General features: G+C 35.6%; 1 long non-coding RNA gene across 1 annotated transcript; it reads left to right on the top strand.

Annotated features, from left to right (window-relative positions):
• The first annotated feature begins 809 nt into the window (after nucleotides 1-809).
• Nucleotides 810-27,165, top strand: LOC122422921. The gene is made up of 3 exons (XR_006264016.1): nucleotides 810-840; nucleotides 6,748-6,751; nucleotides 27,051-27,165. It is a non-coding gene; the product is annotated as an uncharacterized LOC122422921 (long non-coding RNA).
• Nucleotides 27,166-27,791: the final 626 nt, after the last annotated feature.

Raw genomic sequence — 27,791 nt, forward strand, 5'->3', positions numbered from 1 at the left:
TCTTATATGGGACTCCAGATTTGGTCTTAGTTTTCCTTTGCAGACCTGACCTAAAGGAAATTACCCAGTCCCTAGGTCACAGCAGTCATCCGTACACCAATCCTTATAGATCTTTTTTTCAATCCTGTGTGTAAAGCTAGGGCTCCAGGGTCATGTTTCCAACTACCCCCACATAGTTACATGCATACATACAAACACTTATGTGTACCAAAGACATATACACATTAGCCTCAATTCCCTTATTTCTGTCTAGGAAAAAAAAAAAAAATGACTGTCGTACAGTTGACACTAATCGACATTTGTTGAATTCAACTGAATGAAACTGTCAAAATATATCTTCTAAAACCTAAAGTACCACAGCTTGCTAACTAAAGTGTAGCTTGTTGTTCAATCACTAAGTTGTGTCCAACTCTTTGTGACTCTGTGGACTGTAGCACACCAGGCTCCTCTGTCTTCCACTGTCTCTCAGAGATTGCTCATACTCATGTCCATTGAGCTTGTGAGGATATCTAACCATCTCATTCCCTGTTGCCTCACTCTCCTTTTACCTTCAGTCTTTCCCAGCATCAGGGTCTTTTTCAAAAAGTCTACTCTTCACACCATGTGACCAAAGTATTGGAGCTTCAGTTCAGCAACAGTCCTTTCAATGAGCATTTAGGCTTGATTTCCTTTAGGACTGACTGGCTTGATCTTCTTGTAGTCCAAGGGACTCGGAAGAGTCTTCTCTATCACCACCATTCAAAAGCATCAGCTCTTTAGTGCTCAGCCTTATTTGTGGTCCAACTCCCATGTCCATACATGACTATTGGAAAAACCATAGCTTTGACTATATGGACCTTTGTTGGAAGTGTAACTAATGCAACTTAATTTATCTAGGAGTCCATAATATGTGTTTGTTAGCAATAATATTACTCAGGAATAAGTAGATATTGCTTTATTAAAGATTTTTATTTCAATAGTGTTGGCTGCTCTAATCTCTCAGCATCCTTCTACTCTTTTCTAGAATATTCCTTCCTTCTGGATCTTGGAACTCCCTAATGTCAATGCCTTTCTCCCTTTGCCTCACTGTCCATATAAATTACATTATCAGGGTTATTTTTTTTAACTAATGCTTCAGTAGGAGGATATGTTTAGAAAGACTATGTGAGTATCGTATAAGAACAACTCAGGTAAGTATTTAGGCTCTAATGTAATCTTGGAAATGTGTCAGGAAAAACGCTCCTCCAGAAAAATAAACTGCAAATGTTTGTTATAAATTTTAATATTAGTAAATATTGATATAAATGGTATGTTACCATATGTTAGAGAAAAGTACACATCTTTACTAGCTATGATAAAATTTTAAGACAAAGTATATATTTCATTATTTATAGAAAAATTACTTTTTGAGAAGCTTGGGATCCACAAATTTAAAAAATGATAGACATAAAGAGTAAATATTTTGTTTATGTTTTGAAAATATTCTTCTCATAAAACACTTTCTCTACTTATACTGTAGAAACCCCAACATTCTTAAGACATGAAACTAACTCTTCTTGTCATCAGTGGTTAAGGGGATGAAACAAATCATAAAGTTGTTTTTGATTTGCTGACTTTGTGGAGCAAAATAAGAAAGGAACACATGAATTTCTAAATGAAAAGAGGTGTCAGAATGAGAAATCAGACCTGGGACAAGATTTCTGTACTCAAAGAAATTTAAGATTCTTGGCTACAACTACTTGTGTGTAGAGTCCATTATTCAACAATTACTGAGATCAGGCCCAAGCTCTATTCTGTATAGATACAAAGAGTTCAAGTCCAGTGAAATTCAGAGTCATTGCTTGTTGCCAGGTTTTTTTTTTTGTTTGTTTGTTTGTTTTTTTAATGTAAGAAGTACAAAAAAAAAAAAAAAGAAAAATAGCTGAAATTCCAAACCAAGTCATTACAGTGATGAGACAGAACATATAAAATCTCTTCTGTTTTTTAGAGTCTGTTCCTTCTACATTCTCCAAACTCACTCCAGGAACTTTACAACATTAAGCAGCTTTTTTGTTAGGTGACTATGACAAACTGAAAAAAAAAAATTGAATTAAAGAACTTAGAAGAATGTCTTTTACCCGTTTTTACCATTGTGGAATATGTTATTCTGCACTAAGTAATAAAAAGAGGGGAAAAGATCTTAAAAAGAATTATGTACCTTACATTGTCTACAACAAGTATATCAAGCATAAATTGTATAAATTAACCATTTTGTGCTCTGTTTGGGGAAATAATGCCAATTGTTGACAATAGTGACTCAAACAGGCACTGAATAGTCACTATTGTATTCTCTTGTTCAAAACACAGTGACAAGAGAGAAAATTGCTGCATTCATACCCTCTACTTGTTTTCTTTATGCCAAAGTAAACCTAGACTTCTTTCTCAATTTTTGGCCATGAAAATGTGCAAGATTTACCTCAAGTAGTTTTTGAAATTGTTTTCAATTATATCAATAAGCTTGTTTCTTCAGACAGCTGAGAATTTGACTTTCTGGAGGCTTCTATTTGAAATGAATTAGCTTAACAATGCCTGAGCTGAAAGATAATACAATAAACAAGATTTTTTTTTTTTCCAAGTTAATACAGGAAAAAAAAAAATGATTGCTTCATCAATGACAGACAATAAACTGGACAATAGACAAAACACCTTTATTCCATTGTACTAACTCAAAAGATATTTACTGAATAAAAAAGGGCCAAGCCCAGGCAGGCATGTAATAACAATACAGGATCTTGACATAATAGCTGAACCCCAGTGAAAATACTGACATTCTCTTTAGCAAGTACAGAATTCTTTATCCAAGTCTCATGGGGAGAGGACCCATTGACTTATATGGTTGAGTTCAGATACAACTAAACGAAAAGTTTTGAACATACCTTGTGTTAACAGATACTATAATTGTAACAAAAGCAATAAAATCTATTTGATTATGCCCTAATGATGTCACTGAAATAGCTTCTGCAGTTTATGTTATTAAGGGTAATGCATAGTCTTATTTTCTTATTGTGTCAGATCTGCTTCAGCATATGATGTGTTTGCTACTTTATCTAACTTGAAGCATACTTTAGCTTTCACACAACACTGCCTCCCTTTACATTTCTCATTGCCACCTCACAGCCTAGGTTAGTGCCTTCCCTTATTCTACCTAATGCCTTGGATAGCAGCATGTGGCTGTGTGTTACAGAGTTCACAAGTTGACAGCCTAGAGTTGCACCCCTTAACACAAGGCAAGGAATGGGTGAGGGTGGAGAGGGAGAATGAAGAAATCAGCAGCACTGTCTAGAAGTGGTCACAGTCTTCTTCTAAAACAAATCCCTATAAAAACTCTAGGTTAAACCGAAGAATTTCAGGGACTTCTGCTTAGGATCCTTTCTCTCATGTATGGGTTATATTGCTATTGCTTTGAGAGATGGCCAAGGAACAGCTGTTTGGGATGAAAGATGATGAACAGGTTGCATCATTGCAGCCACAGGTGAAAATCAACACCCGCACACAAGAGAGCACCCTCTGGTATGAGAAGGAAGCAGGAGTAGGATGACAGAAGAAGAGGAAGGATGGCTCTTGGATTTTCCCCATCTGTATCCTTATCTCTGGAATGCAAAAGAAACTGTCAAAAATGGATGTTTCTGAGGAGGTAAATCTATTCACACACATAAAGTATTAAATGGACAAATAAAGACACAGATGATTTCAGTGGCAAGTTATACCAAAATTTCGAGAAAAACACAATTCATGTTTTATTATTTTTCTGTAATAATAAAGAGCAAATCATTTATTACTTATTGATTGACTTATTAAACCAAGTATACTATTAGGGCTATTTTTACCTTGATAATAAAATAAACCATTGAAAATGGATAAAAATGTTATAGGCTATTTTCCTTTGTGACAGAAGGTGAAAGCTAATACAAGTAATCTGAAACAGCCCTATTTTTAAAAATTTATTTATTTTGCTATGCTGGAAGACTCACAAGCTAGAATCAAGATTGCCAGGAGAAATATCAACAACTTAGACATGCTGATTATAATACCCTAATGGCAGTAAGTGAAGAGGAACTAAAGAGCCTATTGATGAAGGTGAAAGAGGAAAGTGAAAAAGCTGATTTAAAATGCATTATTCAAAAAACTAAGATCATGGCATCCTGTCCCATCACTTCTTGACAAAGAGATGTGGAAAAAGTGGAAATAGTGACAGATTTTATTTTCTTGGGCTCCAAAATCACTGTGGACAGTGACTGAAGCCAAGAAATCAAAGACACTTCTTCCTTGAAAGAAAAGCTATGATAAATCTAGACAGCATATTAAAAAACAGAGATACCACTTTGACAACAATCGTCCATCTAGGCAAAGCTATGGTTTTTCCCAGTAGTCATATACCAGCATGAGAGTTGAATCATAAAGTCTGAGCACCAAAGAATTCATGCTTTCGAACTGTTGTGCTGGAGAAGACTCTTGAGAGTCCCTTGGACAGCAAGGAGATCAAACCAGTCAATCCTAAAGGAAATCAAACCTGAATTCATTGGAAGGACTCACGCTGAAGCTCCAATACTTTGGACACCTGATGCGAGGAGCCAACTCATTGGAAAAGACTGTGATGTTGGGCAAGATGGAAGGCAAGAGGAGAAAGGGGCAACGGAGGACAAAATGGTTGAATGGCATCATCAACTCAATGGATGCAAGTTTAAGCAAACTCTAGGAGACACTGAAGGACAGGGAAGCCTGAGGTGTTGCAAGCCATGGGGTCACAGAGACTTGGAAGTGACTTAGTGACTGAACAACAAAAAAAATTTAGTTGAAGGATAATTGCTTTACAAAATTGTGTTGGTTTTTGTCATACATGAACATGAATCAGTCATAGCTATACATATGTCCCTGCCCTTTTGAAGCTCCCTTCCACCTCCCACCCCATCCCACCCCTCTAGGTTGTCACAGAGCCCCAATTTGAGTTCCCTGAGTCTTCCAGAAAATTCCCATTGACTATTTTTCTTTTACATATGATAGTATATATGTTTTCATGCTACTCTATCCATTCATTCCATTCCATTCCACCCTCTTCTTCCTCCCACCCATGTCCATCAGCTTATTCTCTATGTTTGTGTCTCAATTTGCTTCTCTACAAATTGGTTCATCAATACCATCTTTCTCAATTCCATATATATGTGTTAATAATATATTTTTTTAATTTTTTTAAAATTTAAAAATAAATAATGATTTTTTTTTTCTCTTTCTGGCTTGCTTCACTCTGTATAATAGGCTCTAGGTTCATATACCTCATCAGCACTGACTCAAATGTGTCCCTTTTGATGTCTCAGTAATATTCCATTATATATGTGTACTGCTGCTTCTTTATTCATTCATCTGTTGATGGACATTTCGGTTGCTTCCATGTCCTACATATTGTAAATAGTGCTGCAAGCTCTATTGTTTAAAAATACCACAACCTGATCAAATAGGCAGATTTAAAATTTTAATAATTGCTGTGTGCATGAAAATTGTAATAATTGTTACTAGTTGCCAATCTAGTGAAAAAATAAAGAAGACAAAGTCCATAAATAGTAGGAAGGTGAGAAAATAAGAAAATGCAGAGGTTTTGTTTACTTTAGAGCAGAATCAATCAGGGATGTGGAAATCCATGAAGAATTATATAATGCTAAATATAAAGACATATATATATATACATATACAGATATGTATATATATATATATGTATATATATGTGTGTGTGTGTGTGTGTATATATATATATATATATATATATATATATATATACACTGCTGAAATGTAACACATGTAATATTTGAGAAAACTGCTATTACTACTGCTCAGCTGGAATTTTACCACTTCCACAAGCTTTGTTCATAGTAATGCTTCCTGAGGTCCACTACAGAATGTCTGGCTCTAGGTGAGTGACCATGCCATAGTGCTTAACTGGGTCATTAAGAACTTTTTTGTACAGTTCTTCTGTGTATTCTTGCCACCTTTTCATAATCTCTTCTGCTTCTGTTAGGTCCTTGATCTTTTTATTCTTTATTGTGCCTGTCTCTACATGAAATGTTCCCTTGATATCTCCAATTTTCTTAAAAAGATCTCTAGTCTTTCCCATTCTATTGTATTCCTATATTTCTTTGCATTGTTCCCTTAAGAAGACTTTCTTATATCTCACTGCTGCTCTCTGGAAATCTGCATTCAGTTAGTTATATCTTTCCCTTTATCCTTTGCCTGTGACGTCTCTTCTTTTCTCAGCTATTTGTAAGACCTCATCAGACAACCACTTTGCCTTCTTTCATTTATTTTTCTTGGGAATGTGGTCACCACCTCCTGCACAATGTTATGAACTTCCATCCATAGCTCTTCAGGCACTCTGTCTACCAGATCTAGTCCCTTGAATTTAATTTATTAATCACTTCCACTGTATATTCAAAAGGGATTTGATTTAGGTCATACTGAATGGCCAAGTGGTTTTCCCTACTTCCTTCAATTTAAGCCTGAATTTTGCAATAAGGAGCTGATGATCTGAGTCACAGTCAGCCTCCGGTCTTGTGTTTGCTGACTGTATAGAGTTTCTACACCTTCAGTTGCAAAGAATATAATCAATCTTATTTTGGTACTGACCATCTGGTGGTGATCATCTGAGTTATTTCAAATCTTAAAAGATGATGCCTTTAAAACGTTGCACTCATTATGGCAGGAAATTTGGAAAACTCAGCAGTGGCCACAGGACTGGAAAAGGTCAGTTTTCATTCCAATGTTAAAGAAAAGCAGTGCCAAAGGATGATCACATGACCATACAATTGCACTCATTTCACCTGCCACCAAGATGATGCTCACAATCCTTCAAGTTAGGTTTTAGCAGTACTTGAACCAAGAACTTACAGATATACAAACTGGATTTAGAAATGGCAGAGAAACCAGAAGTCAAATTACCAACATATGCTGGATCACAGAAAAAGCTAGGGAATTCCAGAAAAACATCTATTTCTGGTTCATTCACTGTGCTAAATCCTTTCACTGTGTGGATCACAACAAACTGTGGAATAGTCTTAAAGAGATGGGAATACCAGGTCACATTACCTGCCTCCTGAGAAACCTGTATGCAGGACAAGACATACAAAGCTGTATGCAACAGTTAGAACTGGACATGGAACAATGGACTGATTCAACATTGGTAAAGGAGTACATTAAGGTTGTATATTGTCAGCCTGCTTATTTAACTTATATGTAGAATACATCATGCCAGGAAGCAAATGCCAGCCTGGATGGATCACAAGCTGAAATCAAGATTGTCAGGAGAAATATCAGCAACCTCAGATATGCAGATGATACCACGTTAATGGCAGAAAGTGAAGAGGAACTAAAGAGCTTCTTGATGAAGGTGAAAGAGGAGAGTGAAAAAGTTGGCTTAAAACTCACATTTGAAAAAGTAAGATTATGACATCTGGTCCTATCAGTTCACAGCAAATAGGTGGGGAAAATGTGGAAACAGTATCAGATTTCATTTTATTGGGCTCAAAAATCAATGTGTGATTGCAGCCATGGAATTAAAACATGCTTGCTCCTTGAAAGAACAGCTATGACAAACCTAGACAGTTTATTAAAAAGCAGAGGCATCAGTTTGATGACAATGGTCTGTGTAGTCTTGCTATGGTTTTCCCAGTAGTCATGTATGGATGTGAGATTTGGACCATAAAATGGTTGAGTACCAAATAATCGATGTTTTCAAACTGTGGTGCTTTACAAGACTCTTGAAAGTTTTTTGGGCAGCAAGGACATCAAGTCAGTCAATCCTCAATGAAATCAATTCTGAATATTCGTTAGAGGTTTCAATATTCATTAGAGGTTTTTGTTCACCTAATGTGAACAGCCAACTAATTGGAAAGGTCCCTGATGTTGGAAACATTGATGTCAAGACAAGAAAGGGGTGACAGATGATGAGATGGTTGAATGGCATCACTGACTCAATGGACATGAGTTTGAGCAAACTCAGGGAGATAGTGAAGGACAGGGAAGCCTGGAGTGCTGTGTTCAAGGGGTCACAAAGAGTTGGACACAACTTCGCAACTAAACAACTAAAACAACATTACTACTGCTACTACTACTACTATGTACACCAAGTCAACTTCTATAAATTTTGTATTAAAAATTTAATAAGAAATACATGAAATAAAGAAATGAGAAAGGAAAAATGGAGGGAGGAAGGAAAGAACTGAGAGAGGGGGAAAATTAACAAAAATGATGTAGATTGGAAAGAAAGACAAAGTAAAAAGACAGATTCAATGGTCAACATTTAGAATGAATTAATCAAATAGCAAGATTGTTGATATATATTTGTGTTCAGTGGTCAATAGAATCTTTATACAACAGGAGCAATACACTTGAAAATAAAATTTTAAATTATTTTATTCTTATGTCATCAAAGTAGCAGAAATTAAGTCCAATATAAGAAAGATAAGATTGTTATGAAAAAATGTAAATCTTGAACAAAGTTAGTGACACAAATAAAAAACAAAGTAAATGTTATGATTTATTTGAAAATATCTCCTGATTTACACATGAATTCAATGATATTACAACCAAAATTCCTCACCTCAATAATCGATAATTTGATAAATTAATCCTCAATTTACAAGAAAGTATAACAGTGAAGGCAAGTCAAGATAATTCTGAAGAAAAATAACAGGAGGGACTTAATCTAAAAGATACTAAGCCTTCAGTTAGAGTACAGTCAGTTAAAAATTTGTCAGCTAAAACAAACCATCATGAAACTCCAAAGAGGAATGTATATCCAACTCATGAGTGTTTAGGGATCTTGGTGTGTCACATGATTGAGGGCTTTCTGATTGCACATTCATGCAGCAGTTACACTTGCTTCTCTGTTCTGTGTATTTGACAGCTTGAAAGAGAGGCTTGAAGGAACTCAGATTCAATCCCTTTTGCAAGATTTTGAGTGGTTGTATGCTCATTTACAGGCAACATTTATAATATCTGGTTTTATTATTTTTGGAGAACAGCAAGGGACACTGAATGTCTGTCTTTTCATTGTAAGGAGTAGAGGCAAAATGGTAATATTCTAATTGTTTTTTGTTTTTTGCTTTCTTTTATTGATTGGGATACTTTATGGCTTGCTTCTTTTATCTACACATCTATAAAGGTTAGTAAATATAGGAAAGGTAGGATAAATGTTTAATTCTTTGATTTTCCCAGCTCCCATTGTGAAGAATTAGCTCTAGCACATTATTCAAAGTAACCAATTAATAACTAAAAGCACATAGATTTAGATATTTGTGTTGGCTTTAATCTTTATTACTGCAATTTTTATCCATTTTGAAGCTTACAATGTCACATCATTGGCAAGTGGGAATCCTTTCAAATTGGCTCTTGTGTCCTTTTCTCAAGACCCTTGTTGACTTAATAGCTTTATTATTCTAGGTAATATGTCAAAATGTTTCAGGCTTATCTTGAACATTTCTGCAACAGATATTAATCAACAATTTTTCCAAAGAGATTTAATAATATATTTTGATAGAAAATGAAATTGCAGAACCATAATTTGGTCTCTATGAATGTTCATTGTCCTGTTGTGCATAGTTCTAAAAATTGTCAGTAGGCGAATCTAAGACTCTGTGTGTGTGTTTTTTGCTCAGTCATGTCCAACTCTTGGCGATCCCATGAGCTGTAGCCCATCAGGCTCCTCTGTCCATGGAATTCTCCAGACAAGAATACCAGAGTGGGTTGCCATTTCCTTCTCCACGGGGTTTTCTGGACCCAGTGATTGAACCCATGTCTCCTGCATTGCAGTCAGATTCTTTACTGATTGAACCACCAGGGAAGCCCAATCTGATATTATATACATATAAAATATGTAGATTATAACATATAAAGCATATGTGTGTGTGTGTGTGTGTGTGTATTTTTCAATGAGTTTCAGGTTGATATTCAAATACAGGAACATGTAGGTTTTACTTAACCTTTTCTATAATATATCTCTACCTCTTTACACAAAGATTTTCACAGAAAATCCCCCAGAATTTCCAGTGATAGAACGTATTACCAAAAATAAATAAATAAATAAAAAGAGAGAGAATATCTTGATTACTTGCTTGCTTAATCAGAATTTTGAGTGCCATATTTTGAAATAAAAATAAAATACTAATACCACCACCACAACTTACAAAAATAGTTTTTGTTTTTGTTTTGTATGGGCGTCATCTATTCTAACTGCTTAATTTTTATGTATCTATGTACAGATTATAATAAAGACTTCATATTTTGGATCATATCTTTTTCTCACAATTTCATAATGTTATCTCCTTTTTTAATGTGCCATTTCATTTACGTATTGCATGAGTGTTTACAATGCATTTAATTCTCAAATCTAATTTTTATGCTGGTGTCTCTCTACTAATTTTGGTCATCTGAAATTTTCTGTCTAGTAGATTTTTAGAAAAATCTTATGGAAACAATATTGCCTGAAAATACCCAGGGATTATGCTGGATAATAGCTTGTACTGTTAATAACTGAATGTTGATTCCAATTCAGTTGCTGCATAGAAGATAAATAGATGTATATAGACAAAATGAGACAAACTTTCATTGAAGAATATCTATCTTTTTTACATGTGTTAGGGATTTACACTGTTTATTCAATATTCTATTTTGAAATTTTTAAATGCTTTTGAAATGAGCTATGTAACTTTCAGTATCTACTACTTGGTTAAATTATATTAACCATTGCATCAAGAAATGATGTAACTAGGGTAACCTTTCTGGACCTGGGAAATCAAACATACCATGGCCACAAACATTTGCACATGATTTGTCATATTATCTACTCCTCTCCATTGTTCTCTTCCATTCCTTCTTCACTATTCCCATTGCCATACCTATGTTCTTCTGGCCACTCTACCAGCACACATATCACTACCTTGCATTCCCACATGGAAATTTGTGAAAGATACTGTGTTAAGAAGCAACTCACTGTATGTGCATCCATATCTTCACCCGTGACTATAACAGTCATTTTTCAGGGAAATACTAGAAGACAGGCAGGGAAGCACAGAGCCTTGAATCTGCTGCTGCTCAGTTACCTAAAGCTTCATGACAGCCTCACATCCTATTTCCAGGTTAAGAGAACATCATAAGAACGTTATACAAACACCTTGCCAGATTTCTAAGGTTAAGTTCAGTATTTAGATAGCTAATTAACATAATCAAAGCAATTAGAGTTCACATATTCAAAACAAGTTGCAAAACACATCCTAGCAAACAGAATTAACTATGAGAACCTGAAATTTTCATTCCTAACTTTCATGGGCTAAAATTATCAAGATTAATATTGTACTAAAAATTGTTTTGCATTTATACATGGTAGAATACCAAATTGTATAACCTGTTAACAGAGCAATAAGTGTGCCTCTCTAAACATGTCCTTAGGTCACTGAAGTCATTAAAATGTGTTGACTAAGTATAAAAACTAAAGTCTTCCTTGGTCTCTTTTATGACCTCGTTGGATTTTTTATATACCATTTATGTGTGTTTTAGACATCCAACTGTGATCTAAAAAAGTAATTATTGTAAACATTTTCACCGCAGATTGTCACTTCTCTACAATTCTCATTACCGCAACTTAATACAAAGGCATTTCCATAGCATTTTTATTTCAAATACTTCATAGTGTAACTTCTATGAGTTAATAAACTTTATGCCCTATGACGGAAAACTTTCTGATAAAAGACATTAAGGTATTAATATCATCCTAAAAATGCATCCCAATTATCTTCCCTATTACTCATGAAATCAGGGAAAATTAAAAGAACAGTTTTCTTCAGACAGTGAACATAAGGGAAAAAGCTCAAATTCACTATGAAATAGTCAAGGGTCACTCAGTAGCACTGATCTAGTCCATTGCTTCTGTTGTTTAAAAGATAAGAAGAGATGATAAAGATTTGTCTGGGGTAAAGTAAAGCTCCAAATATGGTAACATTTGTACTGCTACCATTCTTAACTTTTCATTATATCCATGTGAAGAGTTGAAAGTTAATTTGCATTGATTTAAATAAATTACCACTTGACTATAACTTATTTTCTAAATATCCTATTCTCTCATGGGAACGTATTTATATAGACTTTTTATTGAGATTCATTCCTTATACATGTGACCATCAATATTAGCTATACTATCTGGGTACATTTATCCATACTGACCTCAACTCATTGATATTTGCATTCTAATTAAATTCATAGCATTTCTATATTAAAGAATTCAAGCAGAACATATGACTATTTTCATTGAATCCTGGCTGGAGATTGTGAAAGAGAAAAATCACTTACCTAAAGGATATCCTATTCATATGTGTGCCTGTAAACATACATTTTAATGCATCAAATTATTATTATTCTTCTAGGAACACACCAAATAAATTACAGATATAAAAAAAATCACTGATATATCACAACTCTTTTCTTTCTTTTCTTTATCTTACAGCTTGGGGATTCTAAAAAAAAAAAAAGTTTGCAAAACAAAACTTTATTTCCCTGAATTTAAGGATATGCTGCACATTCATTGCTAGAATAGGCATTATTTTCTATATTTCTGATCTCATTTCATTTGGGCTTAACATTTTAGCCATATCACTAGACAGACTTGTGAGTACAAACATATAGTCACGTTCAAAGATCTTTTTTTGCCCTGGGAGGGCAGGGGGGATATGCTTTTAACTTGTTCCACATTCTTCCTTTAACCCTCAGTACTCTTGCTTTTTCATAATCCACAATAAAAAGCCCAGGAGTGCCCATGGAATGCACTGTTTATAAATAAAGTGGTATAAAGACCTGATTATAAAGTGAAAAGTTATGACCAACCTAAACAGCATATTAAAAAGCAGAGACATTACTTTGCCAATAAAGGTCCATCTATTCAAGGCTATGGTTTTTCCAGTAGTCATGTACGGATGGGAGAGTTGGACTATATAGAAAGCTGAGTGCTGAAGAATTTATGATTTTGAACTGTGGCATTGGAGAAGATTCTGGAGAGTCCCTTGCACTGCAAAGAGATCCAACGTCCATCCTAAAAGAGATCAGTCCTGAATATTCAATGGAAGGACTGATGCTGAAGCTGAAATTCCAACACTGGCTACCTGATGTGAAGAACTGACCATTTGAAAACACCCTGATGCTGGGAAAAGTTGAAAGCGGGAGAAGGGGACGACAGAGGATGAGATAGATGGTTGGATGGCATCACCAACTAGATGGAAATGAATTTGAGCAAGCTCTGATAGTTGGTGATGGACAGGGAGGCCTGGCATGCTACAGTCCATGGAGTTGCTAAAGAGTCAGACACGACTGAGCAACTGAACTGAATTGACTGATGAAGTGAAATGACTCCTTGTTCCTGATCCATCATCAGTGCCTCTCCTAAAGGATGGCAATTTTAGTCATTTCTCCTCTTTTCTAACCTCTAAAATTTCAAATATTATACATTTTTCTGGATTAATGAACTGCAGACACTGCCAATTGAGTCTCCTTTGCAAAACAACATGAATTTACTTTTTTTTACATAATACCTATGATTTTCAGTACTTTTCACAAATTTTTATAGTTGCATTCTTTTCATTTCTTTTTTCAGTTGGCCTTGGGACTTTAAATATATGTAATCTCTATCACTATTTCTTCTTTTTCACAGTATTTCCAAATGTCCTCTGTGTACAACAGAGCTCATATATGCTACCCTTCCTCCATGTCTCCTGAATCAAGTTTCAAGTTGCAATTTTTAACATACAGCATTTCTGTAATGATGTGTAGGACTTGCTGAAGATCAGAAGAGAAAAAGAACTGAGAGAAAAACAGTCACAGACATTTGGATATTCATGGACTATTCTCTCACCACCCTCCAAACCTGGGATTGGTGAAAGAAAGCAGAGCAAAGAGAAATAAACAAGCAGAGAAATAGAAATAGAAAAGCAGTGCAAAGAGAAAATAGTGAGTAAAAAAGTGCAGAGACAGAAAAAAAAAAAAGAAGAAGAAGAAGAAGAGAGAGAAATAAACATATGGAGACAGTGCAAATGTCTGGCCAAGACAGGAAAGCAAGATGTCCAGAAAATCTGATAGCCATCTTCTAAAGCAGTGTGAGAGTCTCACTCTTTGTAAATAGATGTTTGAACTTTAAAATATAAACATCTATCTAGAATGTATGGTTATTACATTTCGTACTTGATTAAAGAAATGTTCTGATTCTACTCTGAATTAATTTGAAGAGAATGGTGAACTAAATTTAACTAAAGCAGTGAAAATGCCATGCACTATGTATAAAATTGACTCAACAACACTTATCCAATAATAAATGCCTGACAAAAGAAATTTCTTGGTTGGAATTATCATTTAATATAGTGTACATAATGTTTTTATACATGAATATTGGCATATGTTTTTCTTAATACAAGAAATATGTAACCATGGTCAACAGAAAAAATATGAAACAGAAGCAGAACCAGAGATGGTTCAAATGCTAGCATTGTCAGGCTTGTGTATGCTGAAGTATCTGATGGAAAAGGCCAAAGAATATGTGTTCACCTGAGTATTTTCAACAGAGAAATGGAAAATGTTTAAAAGAATTAATTGAAAATGTCATACCTGAAAAAAAATACAGGTAAAGTCTAATAATTGTTATTACAAAGATAAGAATTAATTTCAAGAATGCATGAGATAAATTATCCCAACTTGATTAAAAATATAAACACATGGTGATCTGCAGGGCAATATCAAGTGATATAACATATGTTTTAATATGTTGAAATCCCAGAAGGAAAAGAAAAAAAGATAAAAAATAAAGAAGTAATGCTTAAAAAATTTTCAAAATGAAATAAATAGATCAACCACCAGAAACAAGAACCTCATTGAAGCCTTATAATGAAAAAAGGAAAAATATACATATACTCAGACACATGAGAAAATTGCTGAAAAACAAGGATGAAGAACAAATCTTAAAAAGCCATCATGGAAGAAAGAAATTCGAATCAAAATCAAAGGCATTTTCAGGTAAACAAGAGGTGTGATAATTTTTGTCTGTCTTAAACTTCGAAAATTTTAATCAAACTTAAACTTCCACCTATATTAAAAAAAATCAAAATATGTTATCAACCAAAACAGAAAAAAAGAAAAAGAAATCATATAATAATAAAACTTCATCTTCAGGAATAAATGAAGAAACCATACATTTAAAAAGACATTTAAAAACCAAATATTTAAAAATAAATTAATTTAGACCTAATAAAACTTTCATGAAAAAACTGTTGATTCTTTAAAGAAAACTATACTCTGAAAATTATAGCATATCCAGATATGAATTACATGGTATTAAAACAAAAGTCAGAGAGGGTAAGCACAGCATGTTGTTGTAGAGATCCTACATCACTGATGTAGTAGTAAGCAGGCTTTTCAACAAACAGTGTAATAAGATAAAGATGAACATTATAATTCCCAAAACAATTCAAAAAAATAATGTTGAAGCATAATAAATCATCTAAGAGGAAATAAAGCTGATTATATGAGTATATGATTCACTGAAAAGTGGGCACAAAAGAAAGTGTAAATCAACCAAAGAGAAAAGTGCCACTAATGTTAGTTTTCACCTAAAACATGACAATAATTGCATTAAAAAATGAAAGTGCAGATTTTTCAGGCTAGATAAAAAAGGAAAATTTAACTCTTTTTTTTGATTTATAAGAAAAACATCATATATAAAAAATATACCTATGTATTTTTTTAAAAATTGTTTAAAAAAGCATAACACATGAAATATACACATAAGAAAACTTATTTTTATATTCGTATCAGACAAATTAGACATCAGGAAAAGAGTAATACCAAAAAAAAAAGGACATTTCATAATTATGTAATAGTTTATGAAGAAGTGCAATTAAAGAAGTTATAAAATGGAAATTTATTATATTAGAACAAGTAAAAGTGTAAAGGCCATGACATTTTCCTGTATTAAAATGTTAGAAAACCCAAAAATAAATTTAAAACCAAAATAAGAAGACAGAAAATTTACAAATAAAAACTAAACTATTTGGAGACCAAGATGGCAGAGGAATAGGTGGACATGGAGAACATCTCTCTCCATGGATACATGAGTAATACACCTTCAGACAAAGAAGTGCATGCAAAACACCAGCTGAGAGCAGACAGGAGAACCTGACCAGTGGAAAAGAATATTTAGAACCACACAAAACTCAGTAGGAAGAAGGATTTAGGAGGAGAAACAGGAGTGCTAGTAGGACTAGACCTGCCCTCAGTGGGTGAGGGAACTGAAGCAGGGATCTAATCCCCACATCATGGCAATTGTCAGAGGAGAACCATTTAAGGTTGAGAGTGCAACAGCTGACCTGTGGAAGCCTATGGAATGATAATCAGACAGTCCTAGCCACAGCCATACATAAACCTGGGAGGGACGCATGTCACCTAGAAAGTGCAGCAGCTGGGAGCTGGAGTTTAGGGATTGTGGCGCAAACCCAGGGTGAGGGCTGCTGTTGACTGTGGAGAGACAGACTGAGGGGATGTGAGAGAGGAGATCGTGGTGAGAAATCCTGTGAAGGAAAGCCAGGCAGCCATGGAAACAAGGCGATACTGCTGAGTGATGTGTAGTGGAGTGGAGCCGTCACCATAGCCTCTTTCTCCACATGCCAGCATCTGGCAGCTGAACAACAGACAGCCTGACCCACCAAATGCCTGATAAACTGAGCTACAGAGAAGGACCCCACCCAGGGTGCCCCTTTAAGTGCCTGATGCTCTGATATACCGAGTAGGACCCCAGGCATGGGGATGCCTTTATGTGCCTGAAGTGCCAAACAACAGAGAAGGACTTCAGGCAAGGGAGTCCTCTAAGTGCCTAAATGGGCAGAGGTATGGAGAAAGACTGGCCAAAGAGGCCTATTATCGCCAGCCACAAGAGGCGCAAAAATAAATAAATAAATAAATAAATAAATAAATAAATAAATAAATAAATTACTCTGATAGGGCCATAACTCCTGCAGCAGAGGCAGTCTCTGTCCCTGTATACTTCATGTCACAAGGGTCCTCGCAAGCCAAGCAGCGGTGCCACCTTCACGCTCAACCCTCAATGGGGCAAAGCTGTCACAAGCAAAAACTGTCTTGTGTCTATGCACACAGGGTCACTTTGGTGGTGTCTGACTCTTTGCAACCCTGTGGACTGTGGTCTTCTCTGTCAGGGGGATTCTCCAGGCAAGAGTACAGGAGTGTATTGGCCAACACTGGTTGCCATACCCTTCTAGAGCGCTATATTTCCTGCTGCCCTAGCCGCCAACTCCCCTGAATACCTGGTGCTATCAGAACCCCTGCGACCCAAGCAGCTGCACCACCTCCATGCCTGGCCCTCACAGGGACAAACCCAAGTCCTCCAGGGCAGCCTCAGGAGCAAACCCAAGTGGATAACTCACATGTAGCAGTGGAAGTAAAACCACAAGTGAAACCCAGTGGCAGTGTGGCTAAGGAAGAAGACCCAAAACCTTCCCACCAACTGTGCAAGCTGCACGTTATATCCGCATGATCAACTAGGCAGACTCTGTGTCTGTGGAATATATGAAAGGATGCTGAGAGCTCCCACAAAAGAAAACGCACTAGTTCTAATAGCTGTGGACATTGGAGGCAAGAACACACAGGAGTAGGACCAGATTAGAATCTGAGCTGCTCCCTTGGAAGGGCCAGCGACCACCACAATGTTGGAGAGCATCCTGGGGAGGTGACGTGGACTGTGACTACCCAGGAGGGAAAGGACTCTGACAGCCGTGGCTCAAGAAAAACATTTATTATTCTTATGTTTTGACTTTTTCTGTAGAATCTTTTGGATTTATTTTTTCTTTTCTTTTTTTTTTTTCCCCTCCTATCCCCACCCTCCTTCTGTTGTAGTGGTCAAGTTTATTGTCACTATGAAATCTAATTAAGCTTTTGAGTTTTTCATTTCTTTTATTTTCTCACTCGCATTTTTTTTTTTTTAATTGTGCTTATAAATCTCTGCCTCTGTTGGGCTTTTGCAGTTCTATGGAGTTTTCCTTTTTTTTTTTTTTTTTTTTTTTTTTTTTTTTTTTTTTTTTTTTTTTTTTTTTTTTTTTTTCTCCTTTTTTCATTTTTTAAACCTATTATTATTTTTTCTACACTTATTCCTTTGTTTGCTTTTCCTACTGTTCTTTTCCCCTTGCAGTTAATCTTTAATGTATATCTACCTATATTTAACTTTGCATATCTAATCTTTCTTTTCTTTCTTTCCTTTCCTCTCAAAATATTTGTTAGTTTTGTTTTCTTTGCTTTATTCCCCGCTTGGCACCTTGCCTTAGTTTTGTTTTCCAGTTTGTGCTTTAGTTAGTTTTTGTCTTAACTGGTAGATATAATTTTTGGTTTCCTTTGTTCGCTGGGTCAATCTATTGTACTTTATTTTTGTTGGACTGTTTTAATTTTGCTTATGGGTGTATATGTATATGTGTATATTCAGTCATACTTTTTATTGGTGTTATAAACATCTGCTCCTACGTTGGGCTTTTGCAGTTCTGTGGAGCTTTCTTTTCTTTCTTTCCCTCTCTCTCTCTTTTTTTTAATCTTTCTTTTTTGTTTTTGTTCTTTATTTTTTCCATTTCTCTTTTTTCATTTTAAATTTTAATTTTTTAAAGCTATTATACTTTTCTACACTTATTCTTTTGTTTGCCTTTCCTACTGGTCTTTTCCCCTTGCAGTTAATTTTTAATATATATAAATCTTCTTTGTCTAGCTCTATTTAACTTTGCATATCTATTCTTTCTTTCTTTTCTTTCTTTCCTTTCCTCTCAACATATTTTTTAGATTGGTTTCCATTGCTTGATTCCCCACTTGGCACCTTGCTTTCATTTTGTTTTCCATTTTGTGCTTTAGTTAGTTTTTGTCTTAACTGGTAGATATAATGTTTGGTTTCCTTTGTTTGCCGCATGAATCTACTGTACTTTTCGTTGTACTAGTTTGATTTTGCTTAGGGGCGTATATATATATATATATACATATATATATGTGTATGTGTGTGTGTGTGTGTGTGTGTGTGTGTGTGTATTCAGTCACATTTTTTACTGGTGTTATAAACCTCTGCCTATATGTTGGGTTTCTGCAGTTTTATGAAGTTTTCCTGTTTTGTTTGTTTCTTTCTTATTATTTTTTTATTTTTAATTTTTCATTTATTATACTTTTTTCTACACTTATGCCTTTGTTTGCCTTTCCTACTGGTCTTTTACCCTTGCAGTTAATTGTTAATGTATATAAATCTTCTTCATCTACCTCTATTTAACATTGCATATCTATTCTTTCTTTCTTTACTTTCTTTCCTTTTCTCTCAACATATTTGTTAGTTTTGTTTTCATTGTTTTATTCCCCACTTGGCACCTTGCTTTAGTTTTTTGGTTTTTTTTTTTCTTTCCAGTTTGTGCCTAAGTTAGTTTTTTTCTTAAGTTTTTTCTTAACTGGTAAATATAATTTAAGTAAGTTTTTTTCTTAACTGGTAAATATAATTTTTTATTTCTTTTGTTTGCTGGTCAATCTACTGCACTTTATTTTTGTTGGACTGTTTTCATTTTGCTCATGGGTGTATATGTATGTGTATATTCCATTATTTTAATTATTATTTGCCTGATTTTGTAACTGCCATTTGTCTCCAGTTCATCTTTGGTTTCCCGTTTTTGGGTATGTGTTTCAATTTTACTTAATGCACTCGTGGAGTCTTTATTTTCTCTTTATAGTCTTTATAGTCACTCACTGTTAGAGAAATGCAAATCAAAACCTCAAGGATATATCACCTCACACCAGCCAGAATGGCTGTCATCAAAAAGTCTACAAACAATAAGTGCTGGAGAGGGTGTGGAGTAAAGGGAACACTCTTGCACTGTTGGTGGCAATGTAAATTGATACAGCCAGTATAGAAGACGGTATGGAGATTCTTTAAAATAACTAGGAATAAAACCACCAAATGACCCAGCAGTCCCACTCCTAGGCATACACCCTGAGGAAACCAAGGTTGAAAAAGACATCTGTACCCCATTGTTCATTGCAGCACTATTTACAATAGCTAGAACATGGAAGCAACCTAGATGTCTATTGACAGATGAATGAATAAGGAATTTGTGGTGCATACACACAATGGAATACTACTCAGCCATAAACAGGGACACATTTGAGTCAGTTCTAATGAGGTGGATGAACCTAGAGCTTATTATCCCGAGTGAAGTAAGTCAGAAAGAGAAAGATAAATATTGTATACTAATGCATATATACGAAATCTAGAAAAATGGTACTGAAGAAATTATTTGCCGGGCAACAGTGGAGAAACAGACATAGAGAATAGACTTTTGGACTTGGGGAGAAGGGAGGAGTGGGTAAGGTGTATGGAGAGAGTAATATGGAAACTTACATTACCATATGTAAAATAGATAGCCAATGGGGATTTTCTGTATGTCTTAGGAAACTCAAAGAGTGACTCTGTATCCACCTAGAAGGGTGGGATAGGGACGGAGATGGGAGGGAGGTTCATAAGTGAGGAGATATATGATTACCTATCGCTGATTCATATTGAGGTTTGACAGAAAACCACAAAATTCTGTAAAGGAATTTTCTTTCAATTAAAAAAAATAACTAAACTTTTTGAAATAGTAAATGTACAAACAGCAGAGAATATCAACAAAATTGAAAACTAGCTTTTAAAAATATGATGAAATTGATAAGCACATAAGAAAGCAAATCAAGGAAAAAGAGAGTTATAAATTACCAAATTAAGAGTAGGAAAGGAAATTTCACTACATGAGCTATAATTATTACATTAATAATAGCAGTATATGATAAATGCAGTAACCAATTTGAAACTTAGATGAAATGGAATATTTATGACATGGAATTTAAAAAATGACAACAAAATCATGAAAATACCTAAATCTATTAGATATGATAAAATTCACTAAAAATCTTAACTCCCCACACACATACATACACACACACTTTCATTCATTCTATACCTACATAAATTACTGGTAATGAATTCAATCATTTATTGAAGAAATAGTGTCAATATTATACAATCTTTTTCAAAATAAAATGTATGTTAAACATTGCTAACTCATTTTATGAAGTCAGCAAAATCCTGATATCAAGCCAGAAAACACATCATTCTCACACAAAAGAAAAGTTAATATGGTTATAAAAATAAGTGCAAAATATTTAAGAAGTATTCACAAATTGAATTCATTGACAAATTAGTGAAATAATGTTTTTTGACCAAGTACAATAAACTTTATCTAAATTCACAATTTATACTAAACATTATTATAAAGACAGTGAATAGAGAAGCCACAGTCCAGGAAGATATATTTATAATAGTAGAGGTGACAAGAATAATTTACCCCCCAAAATCTAAATGTTTAAATTTATCTATGTACTATTCATTTATTTATCATCTTTGACATTTCAATAATAAAGGACAAGAAAGCATACAAAAATACGGGCAAAAGACTTGCACAGACAATTCACAAAGAAAGACATTCAAATGACCAATGAGAACATGAAAAGATGAAACAAACAAACAAAAAAATCTGTTATTTTGTGTCAGCTAATGGAATGAGGAAAAAAAAAGTATATTTGCCTTTGCTAGGACCATTCTTCTAGTGAGATTATATAAAAATATTAAATCATATCATACATGAGATATATGACTAATTTATATTTGCTATAATGAAAATGAAAATAACCCCCAGGAAATACAGTCTTTCCTTCATAAAGTGTTTTAAAAATCTGACAATTCAAAAAGTTCTGAGAAATAATATGGACCTCAAAGAATTGTTTAGTGGTTTCTTATAAATTAAGCACATCCATATTATTAAGACTTCCCAAATTTTAATCTTGCTTATTTATCCAGAGAAATAATCTTGAGAACCTATATCTTGAAAAGGAAAGTCAAACAAGCAGGCAAAATATATATCATGAATAATCATGGAAGATTTATGCACTGTAACACAAAACTGAAATCAACCCAAATTTCCATCAACAGGTAGAGTATCAAACAGATTGCTGTGTATCATTCACTGGAATATCGTATGACAAAGAAAAGGAATTAACTAATAATACCATCATGTATGTTATGTATAAGCTATATAGTCAAGTCTTTCCAGTAGTCATGTATGGATGTGAGAGTTGGACTTTAAAGAATGCTGCACACCAAAGAATTGATGCTTTCAAACTGTGGTGCTGAAGATTTCTGAGAGTCCCTTGGACAGCAAAGAGATCAAACAAGTAAGTCTTAAAAGAAATCAGCGCTGGATACTCATTGGAAGGACTGATGCTGAAGCTCTAATATTTTGGCCACCTGGCTCATTGGAAAAGCCCCCGAGGCTGGGGAAAAATTCAAGGCAGAAGGAGAAGAGGGTAACAGAGGATAAGATGGTTGGATGGCATCCCTGATTCAGTGTACATGAACTTGGGCAAACTCCAGGAGATAGTGAGGGACAAGGTGGCCTGGAGCCCTGCAGTCCATGGGGTCATGAAGTGTCAGACAGAACTTGGCAACTGGACAACAAGATTTAAGAATCTCAAAGATATTTTGTTGAGTAAAATCACAAAAGGGTGCATATTGTGTGACAGCTCTTATATAAAGGTCCACATCAAGTAATGATATAAATGACAACAGAAATCCAAACAGTCTGTTTCGACTGGGATTATGTACTGTGGCACCCCACTCCAGTACTCTTGCCTGGAAAATCCCATGGATGGAGAAGCATGGTAGGCGGTCCATGGGGTCGCTAAGAGTCGGATACGACTGAGCAACTTTACTTTCACTTTTCACTTTCACACATTGGAGAAGGAAATGGCAATCCACTCTAGTGTTCTTGCCTGGAGAATCCCAGGGACGGGGGATCCTGGTGGTCTGCCACCTATGGGATCACATGGAGTCAGACACGACTGAAGTGACTTAGCAGAAGCAGCATGTACTGCTAAAGAGTTGACAGGGGAAAAGCACCAAGGAATTATTTAGGACAATAAGAATATTCTACAACATGACAGGGTTGTGGGTAACTGCTTGTATACATTTTCTTCAAAACCCATATGATTACATTTAAACTCTACACATGGACATCACCAGATGGTCAACACCGAAATCAGATTGATTATATTCTTGGCAGCAAAAGATGGAGAAACTCTGTACAGTCAGCAAAAACAAGACCGGGAAGAGACTGTAGCCCAGATCATGAACTCCTTATTGCAAAATTCAGACCTAAATTGAAGAAAGAAGGGAAATCCACTAGACCATTCAGGTATGACCTAAATCAAATCTTTTATGAATATACAGTGGAAGTGAGAAATAGATTTAAGGGACTAAATCTGATAGACAGAGTGCCTGATGAACTATGGATGGAGGTTCATGACATTGTACAGGAGACAGGGATCAAGATCATCCCCATGGAAAAGAAATGCAAAAAAACACAAAATGGCTGCCCGAGGAGGCCTTACAAATAGCTGTGAAAAGAAGAGAAGTGAAAAGCAAAGGAGAAAAGGGAATATATTCCCATTTGAATGCAGAGTTCCAAAGAATAGCCAGGAGAGATAAGAAAGCCTCACTCATCAATCAATGCAAAGAAATAGAGGGGGAAAACAGAATGGGAAAGGCTAGAGATCTCTTCAAGAAAATTAGAGATACCAAGGGAATATTTCATGCAAAGATGGGCTCAATAAAGGACAGAAATGGTATGGACCTAACAGAAGCAGAAGATATTAAGAAGAGTGGCAAGAATACATAGAAGAACTGTACAAAAAAGATCTTCATAACCCAGATAATCACGATGGTGTGATCACTCAACCTGGCGCCAGACATCTTGGAATGTGAAGTCAAGTGGGCCTCAGAAACCATTACTATGAACAAAGCTAGTGGAGGTGATGGGATTCCAGTTGAGCTATTTCAAATCCTGAAAGATGATGCTGTGAAAGTGCTGCACTCAATATGCCAGCAAATTTGGACAACTCAGCAGTGGCTGCAGGAATGGAAAAAGTCAGTTTCCATTCCAATCCCAAAGAAACGCAAACCCAAAGGATGCTCAAACTACCGCACAATTGTACTCATGTCACACGCTAGCAAAGTAATGCTCAAAATTCTTCAAGCCAGGCTTCAACAGTACGTGAACCATGAACTTCCAGATGTTGAAGCTGGATTTAGAGAAGTCAGAGGAACCAGAGATCAAATTCCCAACATCCATTGGAAAAGCAAGAGTTCCAGGAAAAGCAAGAGAGTTCCCTGCTTTATTGACTATGCCAAAGCCTTTGACGGTGTGGATCACAATAAACTGTGAAAAATTCTTCAAAAGATGGAAATAAGAGACCATCTGACCTGCCTCTTGAGAAACCTATACGAAGGTCAGGAAGCAACAGTTTGAACTGGACATGGAACAATGGACTGGTTCCAAATAGGAAAAGGAGTACATCAAGGCTGTATATTGTCACCCTGCTTATTTAACTTATATGCAGAATACATCATGAGAAATGCTGGGCTGGAAGAAGCACAAGTTAGAATCAAGATTGCTGGGAGAAATATCAATAACCTCAGATATGAAGATGACACCCCCTTATGGCAGAAAGTGAAGAGGAACTAAAAAGCCTCTTGATGAAAGTGAAATAGGAGAGTGAAAACGCTGTTTTAAAACCCAACATTCAAAAAACTAAAATCATGGCATCTGGTCCCATCACTTCATGGGAAATAGATGGGGAAACAGTGGAAACAGTGTCAGACTATTTTTTCAGGCTCCAAAATCAGTGCAGATGGTGATTGCAGCCATGAAATTAAAAAAACACTTACTCCTTGGAAGGAAAGTTATGACCAACCTAGACAGCATATTAAAAAGCCGAGACATTATTTTGTCAACAAAGGTCCATCTAGTCAAGGCTATTGTTTTTCCAGTGGTCATGTATGGATGTGAGAGTTGGACTGTGAAAAAAGACGAGCACCGAAGAATTGATGCTTTTGAACTGTGGTGTTGGAGAAGACTCTTGAGAGTCCCTTGGACTGCAAGGAGATCCAACCAGTCCATCCTAAAGGAGATCAGTCCTGGGTGTTCATTGGAAGGACTGATGCTGAAACTGAAACTACAATACTTTGACCATCTCATGTGAAGAGTTGACTCACTGGAAAAGTCCCTGATGCTGGGAGGGATTGGGGGCAGGACGAGAAGGGGACGACAGAGAATGAGATGGCTGGATGGCATCACCGACTCGATGGACATGAGTTTGGGTAAACTCCGGGAGTTGATGATGGACAGGGAGGCCTCGCGTGTTGCGATTCATAGGGTTGCAAAGAGTCGGACACAACTGAGCGACTGAACTGAACTGACTGAAGCTCTGAACATATATTCTATATACAAGTTATGTCTAAAAATGAATATATGTAAACATTGTTTATCATTTTTATAATTGTATGAACATTGTTTGCTTCATAACCATTTGTCTAATTCATCCTACTGTACTGATAGGATCTCCATAATGATTTTGGTCTCCTCAATAATCCCTTCCAAGAACTACTATTGATCGACATGACTTCTAAATCACTCCACTCTATCTTCATTTTTTTATATTATTCAGCCTTTTCTCTTCATTATGAAAACTATTTTCCCTTCATATTATCTTGGTTTTGAATTACTATGTTGACCATTATGTTTTTATTTCACAGATCCTTTTATATAATTTTCCTTTTATAGAAATTTATTATTATCTTGTCATTGATATATCTTCTTGACTTTCCCAGTGAACACTTACAGTAAATATTTTGGCTTCCTACTGAGCCATTGTTCTTGCTATTTTGTTTGTTAGTTTTAACTTGATTGTTATCTTTCATACAGCTTTTTCTTGTATATCTAGCAGTCTTAAAATTCTTTTCATACTAAAGAAAGAAGGACTACATGACTTTTTCTCATATCTTGGGTTAAGAGTACTCTCATTGCTCTGTTTTACTACTAGGTGTCTACCTGAAAGAAATTTAACTGGAATTCTGAATGGAATTGGTATTTTGCCAGTCAAATATAATTTATCTTTGTGGTAAATTATAGATTTATCATCATTTTTTGGAGAAGGCCCATCTGACCAGTGTTTAATAAAATGTCAGAATAAGGGGAGCCACTGACTCATTAAATAGCAAGATTAATTAAAGAACCCCAAGCAACTTTGGTTTTGTTTTATTGGATATAGATATCAGGGGATTCCCAGGTAGCACTAGTGGTAAAGTATCTGCCTGCCAATGCACGGAGCATTAGAGAGGATGATTCAATTCCTAGGTCAGGAAGATCCCCTGGAGGAGGGAATGGCAACTAACTCCAGTATTCTTGCCTGGAGAATCTCATGAACATGAATATAATATATGCATGTTAAAGATAAAGTTGAAAATCAAAGTGAGATCAATTGTAATTCATTATTGAAGACAAAATATTTAAAGCAATCAAGTGAAAAAGAAAATAGACTTAATAAGAATGCATAGGTTTTCTACTATAACCAAATAGGCACACTAGAGAAAAGAATTCCGTTCACAATAGATTGTTGTTTTTCAGTTCTTCAGTAATGTCTGACTCTGCCATCTCAAGAACTGCAGCATGTGAGCCTTCCCTGTATTTCAATATCTCCTGGAATTCGACCAAACTCATGTCCATTGAGTCGGTGATGCCATCCAACCATCTAATTCTCTGTTGACCATTTTTCCTCCTGCCCTCACTCTTCCCAGCATCAAGTCTTTTCCAAGAATTCAGCTCTTCTCATGAGGAGGCCAAAGTATTGGTGCTTCAGCTTCAGCATCAGTCCTTCCAATGAATATTCAGTGTTGACTTCACTTAGGATTGATTGGTATGATTTTCTTGCTGTCAAAGGGACATTCACGAGTCTTCTCCAGCACCACAGTTCAAAAACATCAATTAATTGGCCCTCAGCCTTAAGGTCCAACTCTCATATCCATACACGATTACAGGAAAAACACAACTTTGATTCTACAGACCTTTGAGGCAAGGTGATGTCTTTACTTTTCAATATGCTGTCTAGGTTTGTCATAACTTTCCTTCCAAGGAGCGAGTGTGTTTTAAGTTCACGGCTGCAAGCACTGTCCAGAGTGATTTTGGGGCACCAAAAAATGAAGTGTACCATTTTTCCCCATCTGTTTGCTATGAAATCATGGAACTGGAAGCCACGATCTTAGTATTTGAACGTTGAGTTCAAACCAGCTTTTTTACTCTCCTCTTTCATCTTCATCAAGAAACTTGCACGTTTTTCTGCACTTCCTGCAATTTCAGTTCAGTTCAGTCACTCACTCGTGTCTGACACTTTGCAAACACATGGACTGCAGCACACCAGGCCTCCCTGTCCATCACCAACTCCCAGAGTTTACTCAAACTCATGTCCACTGAGTTGGTGATGACATCCAACCATCTCATCCTCTGTTATCCCCTTCTCCTCCCACCTTAAATCTTTCCAAGAATCAGGGTCTTTTCAAATGAGCCCTCCCCCAGACTCATACTTTCACATCAGCTGGCCAAAGTATTGGAGTTTCAGCTTCAGCACCAGTCATTCCAATGAGTATTCAGAACTGATTTCTTTTAGGATGGACTGGTTGGTTCTTCTTGCTGTCCAAGGGAATATCAAGACTCTTCTCCAACACCACAGTTCAAAAGCATCAGTTCATCAGCACTCAGCAGTCTTTATAATCCAACTCTCACATCCATACATGATTACTGAAAAAAACCATAGCT

The sequence above is a fragment of the Cervus canadensis genome, chromosome 20, assembly GCF_019320065.1.
Source record: "Cervus canadensis isolate Bull #8, Minnesota chromosome 20, ASM1932006v1, whole genome shotgun sequence".
Lineage (NCBI taxonomy): Eukaryota > Metazoa > Chordata > Mammalia > Artiodactyla > Cervidae > Cervus > Cervus canadensis.